General features: G+C 43.2%; 1 pseudogene; it reads left to right on the forward strand.

The window, feature by feature from the left end:
- The first annotated feature begins 22,774 nt into the window (after positions 1 to 22,774).
- LOC143959320 (proteasome subunit beta type-7 pseudogene) lies at positions 22,775 to 23,640 on the forward strand (annotated as a pseudogene).
- Positions 23,641 to 27,564: the final 3,924 nt, after the last annotated feature.

Below are 27,564 nucleotides of genomic sequence, written 5' to 3' on the forward strand. Positions count from 1 at the left end.
TCCACCCGACTCGTTGCGTCACTGTACACGTGACTTCTGACATTTATATATATATATATATATATATATATATATATATATATATATACACAATACACACACATCTATATCTATATATATATATACCGTATATACTCGAGTATAGGCCGACCCGAATATAAGCCGAGGCCCCCAATTTACCCCCAAAAAAACTGGCAAACTTATTGACTCGTGTATAAGCTGAGGGTGAGACATGCCTGTCCATCCCTGTGTGTGTGTCCGTCCATCCCTGTGTGTCCGTCCATCCCTGTGTGTCCGTCCATCCCTGTGTGTCCGTCCATCCATCCCTGTGTGTGTGTGTGTCCATCCATCCATCCATCCCTGTGTGTGTGTGTCTCCATCCATCCATCCATCCATCCCTGTGTGTGTGTGTCTCCATCCATCCATCCATCCATCCCTGTGTGTGTCTCCATCCATCCGTGTGTGTGTGTGTGTGTGTGTGTGTGTGTGTGTGTGTCCAGCCTACCTTTGTCCCGAGCCTCCGTCCCGTGCCTTGCCTCCTTGCCTCCGTCCCGTGCCGTGCCTTGCCTTGCATCCGTCCCGTGTCGTGCCTTGCCTTGCCCCCGTCCCGTCCCGTGCCGTGCCTTGCCTTGCCTCCGTCCCGTGCCCTCTTCGTCGGCGGCCATTGTAAAATTCAAAAGCTGCGCCGCCGCCTTCGCCTGTGATAGGCGGAACACTGAATTTCCCAGCAGCCTGTGTTCCGCCTATCACAGACGTCGTATCATCCTCGTCCGTAGTACGAGGATGATACGATGTCCGTGATAGGCGGAACACAGGCTGCTGGGAAATTCAGTGTTCCGCCTATCACAGGCGAAGGCGGAGCCGGAGGCGCGGCTTTTGAATAGAATGGCCGCTGTCTGTCTGCTCGACACGCTGATCGAGCGGGCAGACAGCGATGACTCGAGTATAAGCCGAGGGGGGCACTTTCAGCCTCAAAAAAGAGGCTGAAAATCTCGGCTTATACTCGAGTATATACGGTATATATATATATATATATATATATATATATATATGTATATATTATTATTATTATTCAGGATTTATATAGCGCCAACAGTTTGCACAGCGCTTTACAATATGAGGGCAGACAGTACACTTACAATACAAATCAATACAGGAGGGATATATATGTATATATAATTAATGTGGGCTACTGGCGCTACCTCCAATATTTATATTCAAAATATTAAGATTATTAAAATTACCGTTAGTGGCCCTCAGGCCTAGAATATATCTAAATGTATTTAATACACCTTATATCAACTGGTGTGGGTTGAACTAAACCAATCCCTTAATGATTAATCCAAAAAATGAGTGATTTCTATCTGAACCCCAACAAAGGGGTATGTATCAAGGACGAAAAAACTAATTTCCCCTAATATTTCAACATGAAGTGAATAATCTATATATACCAATTATATGTGAACAATATACAAATAAGTGCAAAATTAATTCCAAAATTTGTGAAAACCTATGAAAAGAATTCCCCATACATGGGAAGTGTATCAGCTTAAAGACCCAATTAATTATAATAAAACTAAAAATAGAACAAAAGAACCACAGGACAAAAAAACAAAAAAAAACTAAAAAACGTGAAAAACCTAGACCAGTTTTAAATAACAAAAATAGTCCACAATAATTCTTCTGTCAAATGTCCACAAATGTGCAAATTTTCTGCTTCAGGAGAAAAGAAGGTGACTTTTGTGATCATGAATGCTTATTGGTGACTTCCGTGCTCATTCCCCCTCATGGGTCCCCACTCACCAGATCCACGCACCCCCTAAGGGGTTATAGGCATGTAGGTTCTATTCCACTTTGCTATTGGGGATTCCACCGCTCGGCTTTGTCTTCCAAGTTCTTCCACAGGATTTTGTTCGTTATAAAGGAAAAAACAATCTTGTATCCGGTGGTAGTTCCTAAAAAGGGAAAGAAACCAACTCTCATGGTGTAGTATGTTGGGTATCCAGAAAAAACTTTTTGTTTGGGGGAACAGGCTATTACCACATTATATTATACTCTTTACAGGGCTATATTGAAAATAGTGGGAGGACTATGGCCACTAATTAAAAAATTATATGTTTTATTGCAAAAATAATAAAAACTTATAATCAAAAAAATGTAATCGAAAAAGTTTTTTACAGAGATATAAAAAACAATACAAAAAACATCTCACAAATCCATCATGTATAGCCTATTGTAAAGCAGTTTCACTCCTTATTCAATGGGGAACTAGACTCCATATCCTCCAGAGTGCCACTATCTAGATGTGTTCTATCCCCAGCGGAGCTGCTTAACAAAGATGTTAAGGCTATTACGGAATGAATTAAAAAATAAAGTAAAACTTAGTAAAAAATGATGAATTATAATTTATAAAATCCTTGGCGCCTTAGCGCTAAAAGAAAGAAAGTCACCGGCTTGCCAAATCGAACCAGACCCCCTCGAGCGAGCGGCGTGCGTTCCAGCTGCGCTCCAATGGGTCAGGCGAGCCGGAAGTGACGTAGTGTGCGTAATGACGTAATGTAATGACGCTGTACGCGTTTCGTCAGAGACGTCTTCAGCAGCGATATATACACACATCTATATATATATAGTATCTCACAAAAGCGAGTACAACCCTCACATTTTTGTATGTATGTTATATATACATATATATATATATATATATATATATATATATATATATATATATATATATATATATATATACACACACATCTATATCTATATATATATGTATGTATATATATATATATATATATATATATATATATATATATATATATATATTTATGGCATTTTTATTTATTTATTTATGTTTTACTAGTAATGGCGGCGATCTGCAATTTTTAGTGGGACTATGACATTGCAGTTGACAGAGCAGACACTTTTGTTACTTTTGTGCTATAAAAATGCACTGATTACTGTGTAAATGTCACTGGTAGGGAAGGGGTCAACACTAGGGGGGATCAAGGGGTTAAATGTGTTCTCTCATGAGTGTTTCTACCTGTGTGGGGATGTGACTGACTAGAGGAGGAGCCAGATTGCTGCTCCTAGCTAGTAGGAGCAGACGATCTCTCTCTCCTCTCCTGACAAAAAAGGAAAAGAAAGGCATCTCTAAGTGCAGTATGCAAAATGTAATAAAGTGCACAAAGGTCTGAAGAAGGAGCCGACATGCTCCGAAACACATTACCGCCCCCTTCTCTCCACTGACACCATCAGCCTTGCATGTCCCGCAGTGAATACAGGCTTCCCTGCTGCCTCCTCTCTCCAACATGTATGAGAACACTTTAGAGCTGCTGGACGGCTCTACACTGCTCTCTACCACCATGCTGAGGATGGACACATGTCACAGATGAGGACTCTTCATTTTAACATTTCTTTTAACACTCAACAATCTTGTAAGTGCTTTTAACCCTTTGTGCACTTTATTACATTTTGCATACTGCACTTAGAGGCTCCTTTCTTTTCCTTTTCTTCTGAGTTGCTTCTCCTCTAACCAAAGTGCCGCCAGAAGTGCCACCTCATCACTATCCTCCCTCTGACCAGTTATCCACCTCCACCAGAGCGCTCTTATCTCCTCTCTGTTTCTCCTCTCCCGACAGAATGGGGGTGTGTGTGTGTTTACACACACACATCCCCATTCTGGCTCTCGTGTCCACGATTGCACGTGTCTGGCAGACATTGCACCCACCGGCCACGTGCATTGGGTCCCCTGCTGTGCAGCGGGCGCATGCCTGCCATAGCCGTTTAAAGGGCCTACGTACAGCTACGGTGATTTTTGCAGGAGAGCCAACCTGTCACAGTATAATGACGCCGGCTGGTTGTCTAGTGGTTAAAGTGATTCCAAAGGCTGCAGGCTTTCTACCTTCATGCATTCTATGTATGAAAGTAAAAAAAAAAAAAAAAAAAACTTTAGTATGTAGCTCCCTCCCCAGCCCCCCCAATACCTACCTTAGCCTGATCTTGATCCAACTATGTGCACAAGAGCAGCATCTCTCTCATTCTCTCCCCCCTCAATGGCTCAAACACAGAGGTGGGAGCCATTGGCTCATGATGCTGTCAGTCACAGCCAGTGAGGAAGGAATGGGGGATGAGGCCAAGCCCCACTCTGTGTGTCTTATAGACAAACTAGCAGGGCTCAGGAGCAAGCATGCACGAATGCCCCCGTAGCAAGTGGCTTTCTATGCGAGGGACTCTGCAGGGTGGAGGAGCCAGGAGCATCAAATGGGGATCCGAGAAGATGAGGATTGGGGCAGCTCTGTGCAAAACCACTGCACAGAGCAGTTAAAGTGGGGTGCCTCTAAAAAAAAAAAAAATTAATAGTCAGCAGCTACAAATACTGCAGCTGCTGACTTTTAATAATCAGACACTTACCTGTCCCAGGGTCTAGCGATGCGGGGGAACGAAGCCCCCCTCATTCCCCGCTCTGCTTGCGATGCCGTCATTCATACTGTGGGCACCCGGCTGTGGCTTCACAGGCGGGCACCCATTGCGCATGCGTGTGCGGCGCAGGGCGCCGTGATACGCCGCACAGTCACCTGGGACACGTGACAGGTCCCAGATGACTGTGCGGTGCAAGGGGAAGTGATGTCACCAGCCCGGGCAAGGAAGAAGGCAGACTATGAGGGACCCCCTAGCAACAGGTATTTAGAGGTGAGTAAAAAAACATTTTTTTCCAATTATTTTTTTTTTAATTTTTTTCAAGAATTTTAAACAATTTTTTATTTTTTGGTTGCAACACCACTTTAAGTATGAAATGTTTGTTATTTAAAAAAATATATCTTTAATATCACTTTAACTTTATCTAAACACCACCACCTGAAAATGCTATTTAATTTGTGTTTAATATTCAAAGGAAGCTCACCCATCCATGCATGTCTAAATGTTTTAGTCTGTTAAGAAAGCACTTCCCTTAGCATTTCTAGTGATGGCCATCTTGAGTAAGGGCAGATGATTCAAGTAGCATTTATTTCCTGAAATCCATCTGCCCTTAGCTTAGACACCGAGGCAGGAGGGTGTGCCCATAGCTCAGACATGGAGGCAGGAAGGTGTGCTTAGCTGAAAAAGCCCATCCTCCCCTCCTTTTGATCAAAGAAAAAAAAATGCCCACAAAGACTTCTGAGATGTAAGGCATCCAACTTTAAACAATAACGAGCCTCTGATTAAGTCTACATGGTCACCAAGGTAAAGCTGGTAATAGTTGAATAAAAACTTAAAAAAATATATTACATTGGTAGCTCTCTTTAATTAGGGGGGTAATCCATCCACCCAAACCCATGCACATTAACACGAAGCTCCTGGACATACAAAGAATAATCAATGTATTACTTTTTTTTTTTTTTTTAACGGTAGCACATTAATTATTCATGATATGCCCAGGTGTTAGCTGTTTATTAATTTCCCACCATCCTAATTAGTTCTAGATTTTTTTTAAAACTGGTTATCCATGTTAACCACTTCCCACCCAGTCCTGGCCTCCCTTTAACTTGGCTATTATGCCCTGGGGTGCAAGGAGTTCTGCCTGATCATGTGACTACTGTGATAGGTTGTCACAATGGCCAAATGATCAGGAGCCTGACTTTTTGTTTTTCCATCTGCGTACCATTGCAGAGAGTTTTATTCATTATCTTCCTCATAGCCAAGCAGGAAGTGAGAGGAAATCCCTGCAAATTAAGCAAATTAAGGGAATCATTGGGCACCCTCAGGTCACCAGAACTAATGTGCCCATTGGAAGATTTCTCTTCCATTACAGACCTAACTGGGACAGGGGCTTTTGGAGAGGACTATGGGCTAGCCTTCTATCAACTTATTATGGTCCATGGAGGAGACTAGAGATGCCGTCTGCATGATTTATCTGATACAACATTTACGGAGATGTGCTGCTGTTCTGGGGACTTCCTGGCTGCATTATCCTGGTAGATACTCCCGGTCAGTCAAAGGGTTTCCAGACCTGGCTCTTTTCCATGCTCTGACTAGGAGAAGCAGACAAAATCCCTGATCTCCTCCATGGCCATAATCAGTGGGTGGAATGTTAGCTCATAGTCCTCTCCAAAAGCTCCTGTCCAATTCGGGTCTGTCACAGTCCTACTTTAACAAACAAATGAATGAATGAATGAATGAAATACTTATATAGCGCACAATGCGAACTGAATCGCCTCTAGGTCCCTGCCCTCACCTATAACTGGCCTTCACAGCAAAGAGCACATGGAAGGGCAAACACATGAAAGACAAAAACAGAACATTCCATAGCTCAGCTAACCAGCCAGTCTGCTGACCTACCAAATTAACCTGTCCAACAGTGTGAGTTAAAAACAGGGGTTTATTTAGCATGCATTTGCAAATTCATGCGTAAGCTGCAAGGCCTCTTCGCGGCACCCTGTGTATGCTTGCAGCCCTAACTCTACTGAATTTTTTGAGCGTCTTGACAGTGGGAACACATGCATTCTAATGGATAGATGAGGGGCAGGTGGATCTGGAGGTAGCCAAGTCCTCCTTAAAGGAAAAGGAGCACACTGGACACCCAACACGTAGCACAATGGCAGCAAAGGTGCCCAGTGTGTCCCCTGACCATATTTACACCAGTAACAAAAAAGTGGCCCTGTCCCCACCTATAACTGGCCTTCACAGCAAGGAGCACATGAAAGGGTAAAGGTATGAAAGACAAAAATAGAACATTCCATAGCTCAACTCACCAACCAGTCTGCTAGCCAACTGAATTAACCTGTCCAACAGTCTGCATTAAAAACAGGGGTTTAATTAGCATGCATTTGCAAATGCATGCGTAAGCTGCAAGACCTCTTCACGGCACCCTGTGTTTGCTTACAGTGAGTCCTAACGCTACTGAATTTTTTGAACATCTCCACAGTGGAAGCACATGCATTCTAATGGATAGATGAGGAGAAGGTGGGCCTGGAGGTAGCCCAATCCTCCATAAAGGAGCAGGAGCACACTGGACACAAAACACGTAGCACAATGGCAGCAAAGGTGCCCAGTGTGTCCCCTGACTATATTTACACCAGTAACAAACAAATGGCCCTGACCCCACCTAGAACTGGCCTTCACAGCAAGGAGCACATGGAAGGGCAAAGGCATGACCACAGCGCCTAGAGGCGATTCAGTTCGCATTGTGCGCTATACAAGTATTTCATTCATTCATTCCATCATGAAAGACAAAAACAGAACATTCCATAGCTCAACACACCAACCAGTCTGCTAACCAACCGAATGAACCCGTCCAACAGTCTGCGTTAAAAACAGGGGTTTAGTTAGCATGCATTTGCAAACGCATGCGTAAGCTGCAGGACCTCTTCATGGCACCCAGGGCCGCCATCAGGGGGGTACAGCCAGTACCAGTACCCAGGCATCCGAGGGGCCCCTGACCACGGGTCATCTTTAACAGCAGGCAGCTGCTGTCAAAATGGACTGGCTGCCAGGATGCAGGGGAGGGTGGAGAGGTGGGTGGATCCCATGTGTGTGCAGGTCGGGGCACTCTGTCAGGCGATGTACGGGGTGGGGGGAGGTCAGCTGCCAGACACTGCCTTCCATCTGTCCCGTGCTGCCCCAACCTGAGGCACTGCCTCTCACCTGCCCTGCTGTCCCCTGCTGCCCCCCACCTGAGACTGCCTCTCTGTGATGTTGATGCTGATGCTTGATGATCTGTTATGTTGCCCCCCCCCCACTTTTCCTGCTGCCCACCACCTATTCCGCTGCCCCCCTTCTATGACACTTCCCCCTCCTGTCCCACTGACCTCCTCCCATGACACTTCTCTGCTGTCCTCCCGCCTGTCCCACTGCCCTCCTCCCATGACACTTCTCTGCTGCCCTCCCACCTGTCCCACTGCCCCCCTTTTTTGTCCGGCTGCCCCCTCCTGTCAAGTTGCTCTTCTCTTGTGACACTCCCCACTCTTAACCCACTGCCCCCCACCTGTCCCCCTGCTCCCTTCCTGTCCCACTTCCCCCCTTCTGTGGTAGGAGAAGATGGGAGTGGAGGAGGAGGAGGAATAGGGTTGGAGGAGATGGGACTGGAGCAGGAGGACATGGGATGGAGGACATTTGACTGGAGGAGGAAGACATGGGTTGGAGAAGAAGGAGGACATGGGATGACCAGTGGTTGGATTTGATGGGGCAGCCAGTGGAAGGGGCCCTGGGGAATGTTGGCCCAGGTCTAAAGCTGTGATGGCTGCCCTTATGGCACCCTGTGTATGCTTACAGTCTTAACGCTACTGAATTTATTGAGCAAGGGGACCTTTTTTTCACCACAGTGGGAGCACATGCATTCTAATGGTCAGAAGATAGTCCTACTTTAAGTCTGCTTACTCTGTTCTTCCTCCCACCATAATTCTAGAATTTTCTAGTATACAGGGGGAAGCAATGAGAGCAGTAGCCTGTTAGACACTGAGCAGGCCTAAACAATCAACCCCTGCTCTTCTGATTACAGAGGAGTGAAGTAAATGTACGTAACAGTATACACTACGTTAGGAAGGTGCTACATAAAATATTGAGTCTACATATCTCCCAACATTTTAAGATGGGAATGATGGACACCTACTAGCAAACATATGTAGGCATAGGACACGCCCTCTACCACACCTCCTTAAAGGAGAATTAACCAAAAAAAGTTCATTAAATGCACTACTATTCCTTTATTTTGTCTTTTAAAATTTAAAAATGCAGCAATTTAGAATTTGGAAGAAAAGTTTAGCACTGGGAAACACTTTAAAAGATCAAAAAAGTGCATTTTATAACAACTATATAGATCAGACCAAAACGAGGGACAGATGAGGGACAAATGAGGGGCAAAGATGGACAGAGGGGCATTACTCCAAATCAGGGACAGTCCCTCGAAATCAGTGACATTTGGGAGCTATGAGTCTAATCCAAAATTGGTGAATGGCAGATTCTCCGGATTCAATCACTGATGCTGGTTAGACAATAAAAATCCAACCAGCCACTTGTGGGTTAACACCTGATATTTACCCCAAGTCTGCAAAAAGCGTCTGACAAAGAGAAAATGGGTAGCATTTAATATGCAGGAAAAGCTGTGCGGCTCTAATCAATTCAGTATCCACTGTTTAAAAATATCCAGACAGTAAGATCTCTGGAATTCCTTTAATAGTAAAGGATGTTTAATTAATTCCTTGAATGACTACTCGGTGGGATTATCAACTTTACAGTGTGAAATTTACATGAAAAAGCTTTCAGCCGATTTTATTTCTGTCCACACTTTGTTATGTTAGAAAAACATTTATTCATTTCATGTCATTCCATCTCATTAGTGTGTTCCGACTGTTCCTAATTCCCACTTCCCTGTCAGCTTAGTTCTACCTATCATCTCGTTCCATGCAAAAGATGCAATTTGTCAAGAAAATACCAACACATCTATGGATGAGGAAGATATCTTTATCAGCTGAGCTGAGGATTTGGCCGCGAGCTGGAAGGGGACGGCAACTTGCATCAAAAGATTTCAGCTGGAGAATAAAAAAGCAACATTTTCCCCAAAGCCTTATTGGAAAGGCTCATTGTGAAGCCTCACATGGCACCTTGGTAGAGTTACAAAACACATAAGCAGACAGCTCAGGACAAGTAGTCCAGACACGGTGACAGCTGCACCAGATCTTATGATAAATGTATGCATAGAAGCTTAGATGAAAGAATGCATATCTCTAGCTAGCATTGTACACCCTGCTCCAATTGTGTAGATTCACGCTGTGTCTGTATCAAATTGTTATGAGAGTTTGCAAATATCATTTTTAAAGTTAGCCTGTTGGGAAAGGAATATGGGCTGATACCATTTGTTCTAGGTACCAGTGGGTTGTTTTTTTGGCACAAAGACATATGAAAAACCTGAAGTTCACCTCAATTACTACGTCAAACAACTACACCAAGCTGTGGGCAGGGTCATCTTCGCCCTGTACGTGGGGGTACATTTTGCGTGGATCGCACTTATCAATTTCCGGGACCAGGTGGAGACTAGGCTTGTGCAATTTGTTTCATAACGAATCGAAATTCGGCCGAATTTTACATCTTTCGGACATTCGGATGCATCCGAATGTCCGTATAAAAAAATAACGAATAACAAAGAATACGAAAGAAATATAACGAATGAATTCGAATGAATTCGACTTGATTCGGTAATTCTTTAAAGATCTAATGAAACAAAAGGTCAGCACAAAGTAAATCTTATAGTCCAATCAGCTAATTAATTTTGTGCCGGAGGATGGATTACTGGCAAAGTGCATTCTTGAGAACTGAGTGAGAAGGGTGTTGTATTGTATTTGAGCCGAGGAGAAGAGACGTTGTCATTGTGTGTGTTAAAAGATTCAATAAACAAACGACTTTCCAAACTACGAATCATTATCACGAATGTCTATACATACATAAATAGCGAATTTCAATGAATACGAACAAATTAATTCGACACTATGAATAATAACGAATTATCCGAAAATGTATTAATGTAACATAACGAATATAACAGAACGAAATGATGTATTTTCCGAATGACAACGAACCGAAACTAAACAAAATTCTCCGTTGTGCACAAGTCTAGTGGAGACTGCGGTCATGTGAAAGTCTAACATTAAAATGACTGTAAAGCAAGAGAGTCAAACTCAATGTCATTGCAGGCCACATCAGCGTATGGTTTGGTTACCCTCAAAGGGCCAGTTGTACCTGTAAAACGATATAAATGTATCCAGGGGCAGGAACTCAACTAACTCCCCCCCACAGAACAGCATAAAACTGTGGGTATGGCTAAATTGCACATTGTGAGGGTCTTAAAGGGGCAATAAATACCAGCAGTTTCAAGGGTGACCTATCCTGAACTCATCTAGAGTGTAGAGTTCAGGGGTGTGCTATGTACATAGTGCAGGAGTATGCTACATGCAGAGTTCAGAGTTCAGGAGTGTGCAAGGCACAGAGTGCAGTGCTCAGGAGTATGCTATGTACAGAGCCCAGAGTTGACTTCAAAAGCCCTGGTGGCAAATGGCCTGGCAGGCCTGATTTGGCCATGGTCCTTGTGCTTGACATACAAGTATTTGATACACTGCCGATTTTGCAGCTTTTCCTACTTACAAAGCATGTAGAGGTCTATATTTTTTATCATAGGTACTCTTCAATTATGAGAGATGGAATCTAAAACAAAAGTGCAGAAAATCACATTGTATAATTTTTAAGTAATTAATTAGCATTTTATTGCATGACATAAATATTTGATATCGTTATTTCAGATAATTCGTAACTTTGGATAAATTCGTACTCGTTACGTTTACTAACAGCCAGATTTGAAAGGGAATTCCAATAGCTATAATTTAATAGTTATTATTAGTTAGTTATTATTTCAGATTTTCAGGTTTTTGGATTTTCAGATTTTCATTCTTTTGAATTTTCAGATTTTCATTCTTTTGAATTTTCAGATTTTAATTCTTATCTTCGGATTTCCAAATTTTCGAATTTTCAAATTTTCAAAATTCTGAATTTTCAAATTTCCTAATTTGGAATTCTCAAATTTCTGAATTTCCGAAATTTTGAATTTCCGAACTTCAGAACTTCTGAATTTCTGAAATTTCTAATTTTCTAATTTTCTAATTTCCAAAATTTTCCAATTTCCGAATTTCAAATTTCTAATTTCCAAATTCCGAATTTCTGAAATTCAAAAATTCTGAAATTTAAAATTCAAAATTTTGGAAATTGGAAAAGTCGGAAATTTGGAAATTTTAGAATTAATGAATTTGTCAAAATTTGTTAAAAAAAAAACAAATCTGGAACTAAAGGAATTGCACATGTTTAACTCTTAGCAACTAAACTTCTTCTCCTGGTCTTGGACATCAGCCTCCTCCCTTTTTTATAGCACAGGTAGGCTGGCTCGGAGCAGAAAGCCCAGAAAGTGAGCTTGCAACACTCAATCCTTTCCCCCAGCCTGGGCCAACCACTAACGTACTAAAACCAACATACTTCAACCTGCCTTCATACAAGAAAAATGTATCGGCAAGTTCTTCTTTCACACCTTGGAACCCTGCAAGCAACGCTTACCACATAGAGTAGTCAGAAACCCGCTTGTCCATGACTTTTACTGAACATCTTCGTAACATTCTTTTGCTCCCAAATATAGAAACATTTGAAGAGAGTTGAAAAAAGACTAAGCGATTAGTCTTAATTTATATATATATTTTTTATTTAACTTTTTGGGTGTAAAGTAGAGTATAGATCTGTTGACTGACTCACTACCATTGTTTGGAAGTCTATTTCGGGCATCAACCACTCTTATTGAAGATACTGTACCTTATTCACCCTCTTCATTTATTTAAAGGTTCAGTCTTCCCTTTCCCCTCTTTTCTCCAAACTGTACAAATTAAGTTCCTGCAATCTCTCCTGATATGTATACCTTTTACCATTTTTGTTGCCTGTCTCTAGATTTGTTCTAATCTTATCTTTTTGTAAGTGAGGTCTCCAGAACAGAGCCCTACAGGATTGATTTACTAAAACTGGAGTGTGCAAAATCTGGTACAACTCTGAATAGAAAGCAATCGGCTTATAGTTTTTTTTTGTCAAAGGTTAACAGAACACGCTGAAGTTTGAAGCTGATTGGCTACCATTCACAGCTGCACTGGATTTGGTACTCTTCAGTTTTAATAACTCACCCCCTACGTATTCTAAGCGGGGTCAAACTAAAGATCTGAGCAATCAGGACTCCCTTCATCTGCTGCAGATTCCTCTATACCCTAGAACAGTGATGGCGAACCTTGGCACCCCAGATGTTTTGGAACTACATTTCCCATGATGCTCAACCACACTGCAGAGTGCATGGGCATCATGGGAAATGTAGTTCCAAAACATCTGGGGTGCCAAGGTTCGCCATCACTGCCCTAGAATATGGTAACAGCAGAGAAAATTCTTAAAACTTTTTCAACAAAACATTGTCTTTATGATGTTGGCAATGCAGGATAAGGAAGGTACTCATAGGACAGTCCCATGTAAATCAAGCAATCACGGTGGCATTTCAGCTTCTTCCTAGTCTATTCCAACCGTGGGGACCTTAACCCTCATTGCATAAACTCAGCCATTTATAAACCCAGCCATTAAAGTCCCATATCATCGTTAACACGTTTGTAGGCAGGGATACGGATGGGGGTGGTAGAAATTCCCTCTTGTGCTGCTTCTTCCAAGCTTTGGAATCCTGGTAGGGGTCTCAAACATTCCAACATTTACGACATAGGTGTGGTCAGAAACCCATTTCACTTCTTTGTCCAAGACTTTCACTGAACTCCTTGGTAACATTTACATGTCCAAATCTATGGTAATGGTAGAGAACATTCTTCATCAAAAAACATTTGTCTTCCGGGTGTGGGCAACTCAAAAAAAGAAGGTACCCATGAAGCATAGTCCCATATAAATCAAGCAACCATGGTCGCATTTTAGCTGCTTTGCAAGCTATCCCAACTTTGGGAACCTCAGCCCTCACTGTATAAGCAATGAAAGTAGATGTAAACCGAGTCATTAAGTCTCACATAATCTTTAACACATTTATCCATCCCTGTAGAGAATCCTATCCTGTCTCAGCCAAAAAAAACTGTACGTTTACTTTCTGCATCAGCTAGTTTCTTGAAGTTACTAAACCACCCCATAGATGATTTAATTTTCTTGCTTTCCACCACGAATAGAAGGATACATTCAGTTTTAGGGTGGACTTACACTTTAAGTTTTTTGTTTGTCTGTGAGTGGTGAGAATGGTAATAAATAAAATCCAAGCCTTTGAACTTTTAAAAAGTAAATTCTACTCCCATTCTCTTGACCTAATCAGGAACTTCCTTTACCCATTTAAATCAATCACAATCATATCCTACTAAAGAAACGACTCAACAGTAAACTAGCTTGGCCCACTAAAATCTCCACCAAATCGTTAAATCATCACCCTAATGAATAAGCAAAGTTCTGCATCAGAGCCAATTGATCTTGTATTTTAAAATTTTCAGGAAGCAAAGTGAATCTTCCTAGTAATAGAAGGAGCACAACTTTATAGCTAACAAAATGGAAACACCACGTCTATCATCATCTGAAGTAATGGCTGAAAATATATCCAACTCAATATTACTTAGATGGGCCCAGTCATTCTACACGTACTAGACATGGGCGTCATCAAAAAATGTGTTTTGATTCGTTACGTTCCATTTTGTATTAAAAAAAAAATGGATTTCGGGGGCGTGGCCTGGCGCGCGGGAGAGATGGCAGCATAGTGAAGGAGCTCCGCTAGACACCCTGCCTAAGCGAGCTGCATTGCCGCCAAACGCCCGATGATGAACAAGCAGAACCGCTCAGCACAACACAGCAGACCCCGCCGACACACAGCCAACTCCAAAGGGAGAAATTTCTCTGAAATCTTTAAGAGTCAGGCCGAGACCCGGAGGAGCCAGGCGGGGGCCAAGATGGCGCCGACCCAGCGGGATGAGGAGTTCAGCGAGGACTCACAGTCTGCATCAGAGGAAGGAGGTAGGAGACATACCGGACCTGACCACCCGCTCACCTATGCGGATATGTCCTTACTGACTTGAAAACAAACTTGCTAGTTCTTACAGAGAAGATGGCCACAGCGGAGACAGCGGGCAGACGCAGAGATCATGCCATTCAAAGACTAGATGGCGTGGCCTCCACCCATGCCATGCACTTTGTTGAGATAAACAGGCATTTGGAAGATCTCGATAACAGGGGGAGGAGGAATAATATCAGGGTTCGGGGGGTCCCCGAATCAGTGGGTGCAGACCAAATAGTTCCTGCTCTCCAGAGGGTCTTTAACAGCCTCCTGGAGAGACCAGAAGACTCGGCCATAGAATTTGTCAGGGCGCACAGGGCCCTGAGAGCCAGAGGCCCAGATACCCTCCCCCCACGGGACATTATCTGCTGTTTGCATAGCTTTGCCCTTAAAGAAGAGATCATGCTCAAAGCACGCAGAAACGACCAAATAGTCTTCAATGGGGAACACATTAAATTGTTTCAGGACTTGTTTCAAATTACACTGAGAAACCGCAGGGCTCTGCGACCTCTCCTAGAAGCTCTGAGGGCTAAAGACATCCGCTACACCTGGCGCTTCCCCTTTGCACTCCTGGTGACCCACAATGGCAAACAACATGTGCTCCGCACCCCCGAGGATCTCCCAGATTTCTGCGACTCATTACAGCTTGACCGCATTGTTCTCCCCGAGTGGTATCAGGAGTTTATACCCGCATGGGGAGATAGGAGCCCACCGCACTCTCCGCCGATCACACCGGATAAGCACTCATCTAAACGCCAGAAACAGGGATGGAGGGACGGCTCGGGACTTGAAATGCCACGTAGCAGGGCTCACGCGTCCCGAAGTCTACAGGAGAACTAACCCCCTGACGCCTTATCAGATGCGAAGTGCTGCACTCTACACACTCCACTTCTAGCTTTGCCTTAATTTATGTTTGCCTGCAGGGCCTTTGGATGAATTCTACCGATCCCTCCCGGAGACGCTGACTATGCCTTACCCCCTCCATGATTTCATTTTTTGGATCTTTTTCCCTTTTCTCACCCTCTCCCCATGCCTCCCCGGGACCCTCCTGATTGAAAGACGCAATCTACAGCCCTATAACCCAGCTTCTAAGGAAATTTCGACCTCTCCATCCACCAATGGGTTGAACCTAGTCTATTTTGACCACGCTACTTATATGACCAGCGGTCTCCCCAGCGAAGTGTATTCAGATGTTTTTTGGAGCCTCGACCGTTGTGGTCACCCGTACTGGCTCACACTTCCACCTCTGTCAGGTTCACCCTCTCTCAGCTTGGAGGAAGAAAATGGGATTTGTTTTTTTTCTTTTTTACTACTATATGTTTTTTGTTCTTTTTTCTATGGAGCTGATGGGCCTTGGGACCGGGGAGGGGGGGGATACTGAGACTTCATTTGGAGGGGAGGAATATCGGGGGCGACGGGCCATAGGCACTGGCTAGCGAAATGTTCGGGAAATTATTTATATTCATGCAGGTGTGTGGTGGCGGTTGGGGGGGGGCGCTCGGGTCAGGGGGATGTTTAGTGCCCCTGGTGTGACCGCCCCCCACTGGCTGTTTTCTGTTAACTTTTAACTGTTGATGGCGGGAACATTTCTTGTTAGGAATGCTGCTTGTTCATCTAGCTTAGAAGGCTTTTGCCACAGATTTAGTTAGGCAATGTATGACTCACAATCAGGTCTTATTTGCTGACCAGACAGGCAGGGTCGAGGCAGACCCATTACTCGGATATTTCTTTTTTCTTTTTTTTCCTTTTTTTCTATTATTACATAATTGCCTGCCTCTACCCTCCTGCCTGAAGAGAACTGGGCTGTAGACCCTATCTCTGCCTGCAGACCTCCCACGTCCCCCTGAAGTGGGCTAGATGCTCTATCTGGCGTCGGTACACTACTTAGCTTTGTCCGGACACTGCTCCCCCCCTCTCCCTTCCCTTTCCCACTTCCTCCCCCCGCGGACGTCTCAGACAGGGCGGACATCTGACGACCCTTTCCATATCTAAATTGTCTCTTCCTCCCAACAGCTCCGGTGATTGTCACTCCCACGTACTCTCCTAGGTATAAACAATGGCTTACTATGAGCTTGGAAGGTCCCCCACGGTGGTGTCACACAATGTCAACGGACTGAATATTCCTGAGAAGCGTTCTGCCCTTCTGAGGGAACTAAAAAAAGGTAGGCCCAAAATCGTTTTTCACACTAACCACGTCCCCAAACTGACGGATTCCTTTTTTACGGAAGCCCACCATGCCACAAACGACATCTCCAAGTCCAAGGGGGTGTCCATCCTACTTAGCAGAGAGGCTTCTTTTGAAGTCACAGACAAGCTGGTGGACCCCGGGGGTAGATATATTTTTATTAAGGGTGGATGTATGGGAGTGCCCACCACACTGGCCAATGTCTACTTCCCCAATTCAGGCCATTTGACTTTTTGTCAAAGAGTAGTAAGGGAGTTGGAGGGATTTAGTGTGGGTCGCCTCGTTCGTGGCGGCGATTTAAACATCCCTCTAAATCCCCTAGTTGATACTTCCACTGGGAAAACCTATATAACCTTTAGAATCCTCAAGAGAATTAAAACACTTCTACACTCCCTAGACTTGGTAGACACATGGCGCTTCTTGCACCCAGACGACAAAGATTACTCATTTTACTCAATCCCCCACAACCGACACTCCAGGATTGACTATTTGTTCGTGTCCCCGGAGAGACCTCCACCTGGTAAAGGAGGCCTGCATAGGGATCCAGACCATTTCAGACCATGCCCCCATTTCTACATGCCTGAACTTGACAGGAGCGAACATGGGCAAAGGCACATGGCGACTGAACTCCTCCCTCATATCAGACCCGGCATTATTACCTGAGCTTAATGCTAAACTAACTGAGTTCTTCAGCCATAACGTAACACCGGGAATGGACCCCTTGACGATTTGGGAAACCCACAGATGTTATATGAGGGGAGAGTTCATCAGGCTGGGCGCCCGAAAGAAGAGGGAACGGGACAACGACATACTGAAATTGACACAGACGATCAAACGCCTAGAAACTCTGCACAAACAGACCTTGTCTGTACAATCAGCAACTGCCCTTCTTGATGCGAGAAAGGCTCTTAAACAGATTCTGGACTCCAAGACTAGACTTATTCTATATTTTAAAAACAAATTGTACTACGAGCAGGGGGACAAAATTGGGCGTTTCCTCGCTAGAGCTCTGAAAGGGCCACGGCTGGGTACCACCATATCGGGCATGCGTAATGCTGGGGGTCCCATAGATAGGACCAGCGAAGATATAGCCCGTCATTTCCAGGAGTTTTACTCCAACCAATACAATCTCCCACCCCAACATAGACCTCAGGATGTGCAGGGAGACAGACTACAGGCGATTAGGGGTTCTGGCATCCCATCGCTCCAAGCAGAAGTTAGCGAATCCTTAAACCACCCCATCACCTCTTCGGAACTCAAACTTGCAATTAAGGACCATAAGCTGGGCAAGAGCCCAGGCCCTGACGGGCTCACGGCCATATATTATAAGACTTTTCTTGATAAATTGGAAATGCACCTTAGGACAGCTTTGAACTCTCTTTCGAAGCCGCGCCAAGTCCCCTCTGAGTTTCTGTCAGCTTACATCACTGTCCTACCCAAACCGGGGAAGGACCCCCTACACTGCGCCAATTACAGGCCTATATCTCTCCTAAACATTGATGCTAAACTACTAGCTAAAATTATTTCCAACAGGCTAAAACTTCTACTACATGATTTGATAGGTCCGAACCAGGCGGGTTTCATGCCCGGGAGGGAGGCGAGAGATACTGTAATGTCACCAAAGTGTTGAATTTGATCCACGCTTCTGGAGAACATGGGATCGAAGGCCTTCTCCTGTCAACGGACGCGGAGAAGGCCTTCGACCGCGTGGCATGGGATTACATGTTTGAAACGTGCAGGCACGTGGGATTATTCCCTGAAATGATGTCTTGGATAACGTCCCTTTACCAGAACCCATCGGCACAGCTAAAAATGAATGGCACCCTCTCAAATAAATTAGACATTCACAACGGCACTAGGCAAGGTTGCCCCCTTTCACCCTTATTGTTTATCCTTACTTTAGAGCCCTTTATCCGGTACGTGACAGCAAACGAGAACATAGGTGGCTACCAAGTGGGGGAAGAGAGTACAAGGTTGCTGCATTCGCGGATAATCTTATGTTTTTTTTAACCAGGCCACACATCTCCATCCCTGCCCTCATGAAGGAATTCAAAACCTACGGGTTCATGTCAAACATAAAAATTAATTACACCAAATCGGAAGCGATGAATATCTCCCTCCCTGAGCACATTTTACAGTCCGCACAAGCCAACAGCCCCTTTAAGTGGGAGACCAATGCCATCAAGTATCTGGGAGTGATGTTGACACCTAGGTTGTCGTCGCTCTTTGCCAAAAATGTTCCCCCACTTCTTAAAACGATCGAAAAAGACCTCACTGGCTGGCATTCCAAATTTTTCTCCTGGTTTGGCAGAGCGGCCATATGTAAAATGACCGTCCTGGCAAAAATTTTATATTTGCTATGCACTTTACCCATAAAGATACCACAAAGCTTTTTTAGATCCCTTCAGACTATCCAGATGCGCTTCATCTGGGCTCACAAACCTCCCCGTATCAAATTTTCACTCTTAACGAGGAGTAAATCGGAGGGGGGGATGGGTATTCCAGATTACTGCAGGTACTACCAAGCTTCGCACATTGCACGAGTGATCGATTGGCACTGTCATGCAGAGGTTAAGGATTGGATAATGATCGAACAAGAGCTTAGCCTGACCCCCCTGCGGTTCTCCCCCTGGATTCCCTTGGCTAGGCTACCCCATAAAACAAAGGATCACCCAACAGTAGGCACCACATTAGGAATAATGCATCAAATCACGAAACAGAAGACAACAAATACGTTCACATCCCCCTTGAGCCCCTTAACACCTTTATGGGGCAATCCGGATTTCTCACCGGGAATGTGAAATCATTCACTATTCTCTAGGGAAGGGGGGCAGCCACTCTTAGCGGGTCAATGCTTCCACAACCAACAAGTCGGGGATTTGACCAACTTACGAGAGGTGGGTAAACTACCCTCCCTGTCCTGGTGGACCTATTTCCAGGTTCGGGACTATGTATCCACGGGCACCCACAGCAGAAACTTTTCCAGGGAACCCACAGAGGTAGAGACATTGTGTTTAAAAGGAGAACAGGTCCCACGGACTACCTCAGTGGCCTACAAATGGTTGACTAATGGGAAGGCCCCGGACACAGGCAGTTTGAGGCAGAGATGGTCGGATGACTTGGGTATGACAATCACGGATGCTCAATGGAGTCGAGCTTGTACCCTGGCCCATAAATGCTCTCTGAGCACCAAAATGCAGGAAACCGCATATAAAATCTTGACGCACTGGTACGCAACACCGGCAAAACTGCACAAATGGTACCCGCAGACATCAGAGGCATGCTGGCGATGTGGTGGCGAAAAGGGAACTTTAATTCACATTTGGTGGCAATGTGATCGCATTAGCGTGTTCTGGGATAGAGTGATAGAGCTGACGCACAAAATTACAGAGACCAAGCTTAAGCTTGATGCGGCCTGCTGCCTACTGCACATTTCAAACTTTTTGTTTAGGAAATATAAAAATTCACTCACCAGGCACCTTTTAAATGCGGCCAAATCTCTTATCCCAATGTTATGGAAATCATCCCAGGTCCCCACCACAAAAGACTGGCTACTGAAAATAGCTTACATTTGCGAGATGGAGGATACCAGGGCTCAAGCTGAGGAAAAAGTGGACCGTTTCCATGCAACTTGGTCCCCATGGTTTGTCTTTAGGCATTCTCGTGATTATCAAAACCTGGTGCATCAATAATTTACTTCCCTGCTGGCTCTGATGGAGCCAGTGGGGGTTGAGCATCAATGCTGGAGACTTGGGTGGCCCCCTGATATGAGACACCCTTCCCACCCTCTCCTTCATTAATACCCTCCCCCACCTCCCCTTATGTCTTTTCTTCCCACTCCCCCTTTCTGTTTCTTTTTCATCTCTTTATCTAGCCTGAATGTGTAAAATAAATTTTAAGTCTAAGAGCTGGGCTGCGATGTTAGGCCAGGTTAGGCCACAAACCTGGCCAGAATTTTGATTTCTGCATACGATATAGAACCAAGGGCCCCAGCCCACTGAAGAGCTTGGTATATCTCTGCCTTTTTGATTGATTGTTCTAATGACAAACTCTGTACCATACATGCTGTACACATTTTTGTTTTATTCAATTTGTTATGTGCTTCAACTTTTCTAACAAACCTTTGAAAGTGAAAAAAAAAACTGGATTTCGTAATTCGTGTCCGAAATTCAATTTGGATTTGTATGAAATAGGAATTTTCGTTAAATTACTAAACTTTTTCGTTAAAATAACGAAAGTTTGTTATGATGAATTTATCATTATGGGGGGTTCCCACCATCCCTGTGCTGTGCTAACTTTCTGGGTTTTTAAATTTTAGATTAGTTAACTTTTCGTAACAATTACGAATTTTCGTTATGATAAATTTATCATTATGAGGGGTTCCCACCATCCCTGTGCTGTGCTGACTTCCTGGGGTTTTAACTTTTAGGTTTGTTAACTTTTCGGAACAATTACGAATTTTCGTTATGAATTTGGATCTGAAATTCATAAACAAAATTTCGTATTTCATACAGAATTCATATGCATAAAAATATGTATTTCGGATTCGTACGATTGTACGAATTTCCGGAAATTCGTACGAATTTCCAATACTTACGAAACTAATCGCACATGTCTACCACATAAATCCTCTTTTAAACCTAATGCCTAGCCAGCCACTAACCCACCATTTAGAGGAAATCATTCAGACATAAACTGATTTACTTTTACACCAGCCTTATGCAAAGCCTGAAGATTTCTGCAGGGCCTCCAATAAAATCTTGGAAAAGGTACAACCCTGCTACAAAGCTTCACAACTCAAAGCCATCTCACAAGAGAACAGCTCAAAAATGGTGAATTCCTAATGATTGGAGAAGACTGTCAACTGATGGTCCATGCTGCCACACACACCAGCTGCCTAGAAGATAAGCCTTGTGATCCCTGATATCTGTCAGAATGCTAACAGTTCCCTAACACTGGGTCCATCTAATAGGATAGGCTGTCAAATGTCCAAGTCTATGATAATCAGCTTTGTGGTCAGCAATGCAAACAGAGAAAATAATGCTGTTCTTATACACTGGTCATTGCTAGAGAAAGTCTGCAGAAAAATATTTAACCTACTGGAAGTACAAGGAAAGCAAAGGGGATTTTCCTGATAAATGACTGGAGCTGTTACATTCTTTACTACCATTGCTGAATCAAAATATATGTATAGGTCAGTAATTTGTTCCACCAATAGCCTATAAATGTGCTTGATTGACTCTCAGTTCCAAGGAACTTTAGAGCGGTATGTGGTCCGCTGTTTTCTTACACAGCTTGAATCCCAAATGTGTCAAACAACCTAGATAAACATTTGTTCAACAACTCACATACACACGTAAAAGATGTCATCTAAGGCATGCTTCATGGAATAAATGTCCACTCTTTAATAACTCATTTTAAAAAAAAAAAATGAAAAAACAACTCAAGCCTTTAAATAAGAGTAGGAGATTGAACCATTTATAAAAAGTCACCTCAGTACTGTTTGGATAAATCGGTAAAAGTCTGAAGGTTGATTCCATATCTGTATTGGCCATAAAAGCACACGTTTCTGCCTCTTTTACTAGAAATATATGTAACTTATGGAACAGCCAAATATATTCTAATAATTACCAATCTGCTCCTAGAGAATGATATCAGATGTATCAGCCTGAACTTTAAACAACCTTTTTAAGCTGCAAATATAAGGCGGAAAAGTAGAAAATTGTTAGGTGGTGGCTTGAGTTATGGTCTTTTTGCAACTTCTGTTGAACTTCTTTAGGCAACTCTCAAACATACCATAAGTTTATTTTTTGACTCTAAAATGAATAAATGAAGAGCAAACTTACAAATAACAATGCAAATGTCATTGAATCCATTATGCTGCAATGCCACAACGTTTTTTTCAGTATAATTATCTAGCCAAAGAACCATCAGTAGGGATGTGCCGAACACCCCCTGGTTTGGCTCGCACCAGATCTTGCAAACAGACAAAAAATGTATGCCAACCGATTTACTCTTGGGGAAAGATGGCAGACGTGACTGTGCGCTTTGCTCCTGTCGGCGGGTTTCAGTTTGGGAACTGCAGGCGAAATGCTCTTTTGGAAAAGGAGTTCTTACAGAAAGGACACAAGCTCCCTGCAGCTCGCAAAACCGGCACCACAATTGCTGGAATTGTGTTTAAGGATGGGGTAATCCTTGGTGCTGAAACAAGAGCAACGGAAGGAATGATTGTAGCTGACAAGAACTGTTCAAAGATCCACTACATAGCTTCTAATGTCTATTATTGTGGTGCCGGGACAGCAGCTGATACAAAATTGACCACCCAGCTGATATCTTCCAAGGTAGAGCTGCATTCTCTCTCTACAGGACGTTTGCCTAGAGTAGCAACTGCTAACCGCATGCTGAAGCAAATGGTATCAAGGCTACATTGGTGCTGCGCTTGTGCTTGGTGGAGTTGACTGTTCAGGCCCACATCTGTATAGCATTTACCCACATGGATCAACAGATAAGCTACCCTATGTTACAATGGGCTCCGGGTCCCTGGCTGCAATGGCTGTGCCAAACAATTGGTACGAGATGCCATTGCTTCTGGGATATTTAATGACTTGGGCTCCGGTAACAACATCGACTTATGTGTGATTACAAAGAATAAGGTGGATTACATACACCCTCATGATGTGGCAAACAAGAAAGGTGTAAGATCTGGAAATTACAAGTACAAGAAAGGCACCATTGGTGTTCTGCCGGAGAAGATTACTCATTTCAACCTGGATGTAGTAGAAGAGAGTATTCAAACTATGGATACTTCCTAAGGTTAAAGACCATACTCCCTGTTTGTACTGAGTCGTAATATGTCAAATCTCTGTTCCCTTCTGAGAGATTCAATTAAAAAACTGTCATTGTTCTGTTAAAAAAAAAAAAAAATGTATGCGAACACCGTTAAAGTCTATGGGACACGAAAGTGAAAAATCAAAAGTGCTAATTTTAAAGGCTTATATGCAAGTTATTGCCATAAAAAATGTTTGGGGGCCCGGGTCCTGCCCCAGGGGACATGTATCAATGCAAAAAAAAGGTTTTTCAGGAGCAGTGATTTTAAGAATGCTTAAAGTGAAACAATAAAAAATGAAATATACCTTTAAATAAAGTAAAGTAGCAAATTTTTCCCATTTTTAGAAAAGTACTGCAGCAAAATGACATTTCTAAACGAAAAAAAATGTAATTTAAAATTGCTCACGGCTGTAATGTCCTGGCAATATACATAAAAAATAATAATAATAAAAAAAAAAAAGCATGGGTTTCCCCCCCAGTCCATACCAGGCCCTTCAGATCTGGTATGATTAAGGTAAACTCCACGCCAATTTTTTTTTTTTTTAAATGCCATGGAAGTCCCCCCCAAAATCCATACCAGACCCAAAGGGGGCTGGACCCATGCCGTTTTTTCTTAATTCTGTCATAGCCCTTAACTACTTCAATACACTATATTATGTATTGTACACTGCACTATATATCCTGCACTGTATTATATATACTACACTTAGGGCACTATATACTCTGAACTGCAGTATATATAATATACCGACTGCATTATATACTCTGAACTGCAGTATATATATTATACGGATTGCACTATATACTCTGATGAAAAATTGGGCCTTAGGTGTTGGTGGTAGCAGAACATGGTAACCCCTCACAGTTACTCTTGTTGGGCGCAGGAATGGTCCCTACTGTTAAATATTATTTAAAAAATTATAATTACATGCCTCTGTTAAACAGGGGAGGAAACATTGGGCCTTAGGTGTTGGTGGTGCCAGAACACTGTAACCCCTCACAGTTACTCTTGTTGGGTGCTGGAACGGGCCCTGCTGTTAAATATTATTTCAGAGGCTGCTTGCTCTCTTTTAGTGGCATGTGAGTGTCTGCCTCACATGATGGGTATTTTTTTTTTTTTTTAACATCACACTACACTGTATTATATAGTGTGTACACAGCCTGCACTGTATTATCTACTGTACATCACTAAATGCACTATACATATAGGCTACGCTGAATGCAGAATATATATATATATATATATATATATATATATATATATATATATATATATATATATACAGTATCTCACAGTACACTCCTCACATTTTTGTAAATATTTTATTCTATCTTTTCATGTGACAACCCTGAAGGAATGACACTTTGCTACAATGTAAAGTAGTGAGTGTACAGCTTGTATAACAGTGTCAATTTGCTGTCCCCCTCAAAATAACTCATCACTAAGCCATTAATGTCTAAACCGCTGGCAACAAAAGTGAGTACACCTCTAAGTGAAAATGTCCAAATTGGGGCCAATTAGCCATTTTCATTCCCTGGTGTCATGTGACTCATTAGTGTTACAAGGTCTCAGGTGTGAATGGGGAGCAGGTGTGTTAAATTTGGTGTTATAGATCTCACTCTCTCATACTGGTCACTGGGAGTTCAACATGGCACCTCATGGCAAAGAACTCTCTAAGGATCTAAAAAAAAAAAAAAAAGAATTGTTGCTCTACGTGAAGATGGCCTAGGCTATAAGAAGATTGCCAAGACCCTGAAACTGAACTACAGCACGGTGGCCAAGACCATACAGCGGTTTAACCGGACAGGTTCCATTCAGAACAGGCCTCGCCATGGTCGACCAAAGAAGTTGAGTGCACGTGCTCAGCGTCATATCCAGAGGTTGTCTTTAGGAAATAGATGTATGATTGCTGTAAGTGTTGCTGCAGAGGTTAAAGGGGTGGGGGGGTCAGCCTGTCAGTGCTCAGACCATACGCTGCACACTGCATCAAATTGGTTTGCATGGCTGTCGCCCCAGAAGGAAGTCTCTTCTAAAGATGATGCACAAGAAAGCCCACAAACAGTTTGCTGAAGACAAGCAGGCTAAGGATATGGATTACTGGAACCATGTCCTGTGGTCTGAAGAGATAAAGATAAGTCCTGTCCTGTGGTCTGACGAGATAAGACAAAAATAAACTTATTTGGTTCAGATGGTGTCAAGTGTGTGCGGCGGCAACTTGATGAGGAGTACAAAGTCAAGTGTGTCTTGCCTGCAGTCAAGCATGGTGGTGGGAGTGTCATGGTCTGGGGCTGCATGAGTGCTACGGGCACTGGGGAGCTACAGTTCATTGAGGGTACCATGAATGCCAACATGTACTGTGAGATACTGAAGCCGAACAGGATCTTCTCCCTTCAGAAACTGGGCCACAGAGTAGTATTCTAACATGATAACAAACCTAAACACACATCCAAGAAGACCACTGCATTGCTAAAGAAGCTGAGGGTAAAGGTGATGGACTGGCCTAGCATGTCTCCAGACCTAAACCCTATTGAGCATCTGTGGGGCATCCTCAAATGGAGGATGGAGAAGTGCAAGGTCTCTAACATCCACCAGCTCCGTGATGTCGTCATGGAGGAGTGGAAGAGGACTCCAGTGGCAACCTTTGAAGCTCTGGTGAAAAATGTTGCTGGAAAATAATGGTGGACACACAAAATATTGACACTTTGGGTCCAATTTGGACATTTTCACTTAGGGGTGTACTCACTTTTGTTGCCAGTGGTTTAGACATTAATGGCTGCGTGTTGAATTATTTTGAGGAAATATAGGGGGAAAAACACTGCGCTAGAATCAAGTGTACACAAAAAGCACAGCAGCCAACACCTAAACAAACAAAGTTGAACAAGCAAAAAGTAAAAAATAGTGTAGCGCTTCTTAAGTGATAAATGTAATCAACATGTGTTAGGAGAATGATCATATAACAAAGATCGTATAAATAATATATATGAGCAAAATAAAATCCAAGAAATGGGTATAAGCTTCCGTGATAAAGCTGGCACGAAGATGGTCAGACCGTATCAAAGTAAGAGGCAAATCCTACTAAACGAATATGTCCATGTACATCAGCTTGTCTGGAAACATTAAGAAAAGTAGATAGATACTTCTTACCAACTATGTTGGACTCACACAGTCGTATGACAGTTGAGTCAGTAAGGCTTGGGGTCTCAATCTGGGACCGAGGAGTAGATCAGGAAGGTCCGTCAACTTGGTGGGGAAACTCCAAAAGACTGTATGCCCAATGATGAGTCTCACCGATGGAACTTCAGAATGGTTTGGAAATCCAGCTCAGATGCGGCCCATTACACACCGATACTCCAAATACCCCAAGATGAAGGGGAAAGTATTTTGGGGGTTTTTAGACCAAAAAAGAAAAAAGGAAGAAAGAGCTCCACATGGTGCGGGTCAGGCGGTAAAAATGGTAATTTATTAAAAGTCAAAAGAATTAATAATGACTCACAAAGCGAATAGAATAAAAATGAAAATAAAAGCAATGTGGGGTGCCAACAGCTATCCCGACGCGTTTCGACACATATGTCTTCGACAGGGGCATGTTGGGACCCACCACATTGCTAACAAATATATAGGGTGTCCGAAAACGGTTCCACCTATAAGGGGGCGGGAACTCGTGTCTCAGACAACCCCTTACAAATAAGATAAACAGTCTAATCAAATCAGGGTAGACATGTTCAAACATAGTAAACAAATACAAATATCGTGACACAATTCGACTATTAGAGAATATACAATATCATGACGACCTTATCCTAGTCACAGCGGATGTATCTGCGTTGTATACTTCTATTCCACAGGATTTAGGTCTAGGAGCTGTTGAATTATTTCTTTCCAGGGATCCCACACTCCCTGTGATACACAGAAACTTCCTCATGCAATTATTAGAATTTGCCATGTCTCACAATTACTTTTGGTTTCAGGGCACCTTCTATACCCAGA

This window comes from Lithobates pipiens, unplaced genomic scaffold (genome assembly GCF_037356315.1).
Source record: "Lithobates pipiens isolate NorthernLeopardFrog02 unplaced genomic scaffold, aLitPip1_a1.2 Scaffold_7, whole genome shotgun sequence".
NCBI lineage: Eukaryota > Metazoa > Chordata > Amphibia > Anura > Ranidae > Lithobates > Lithobates pipiens.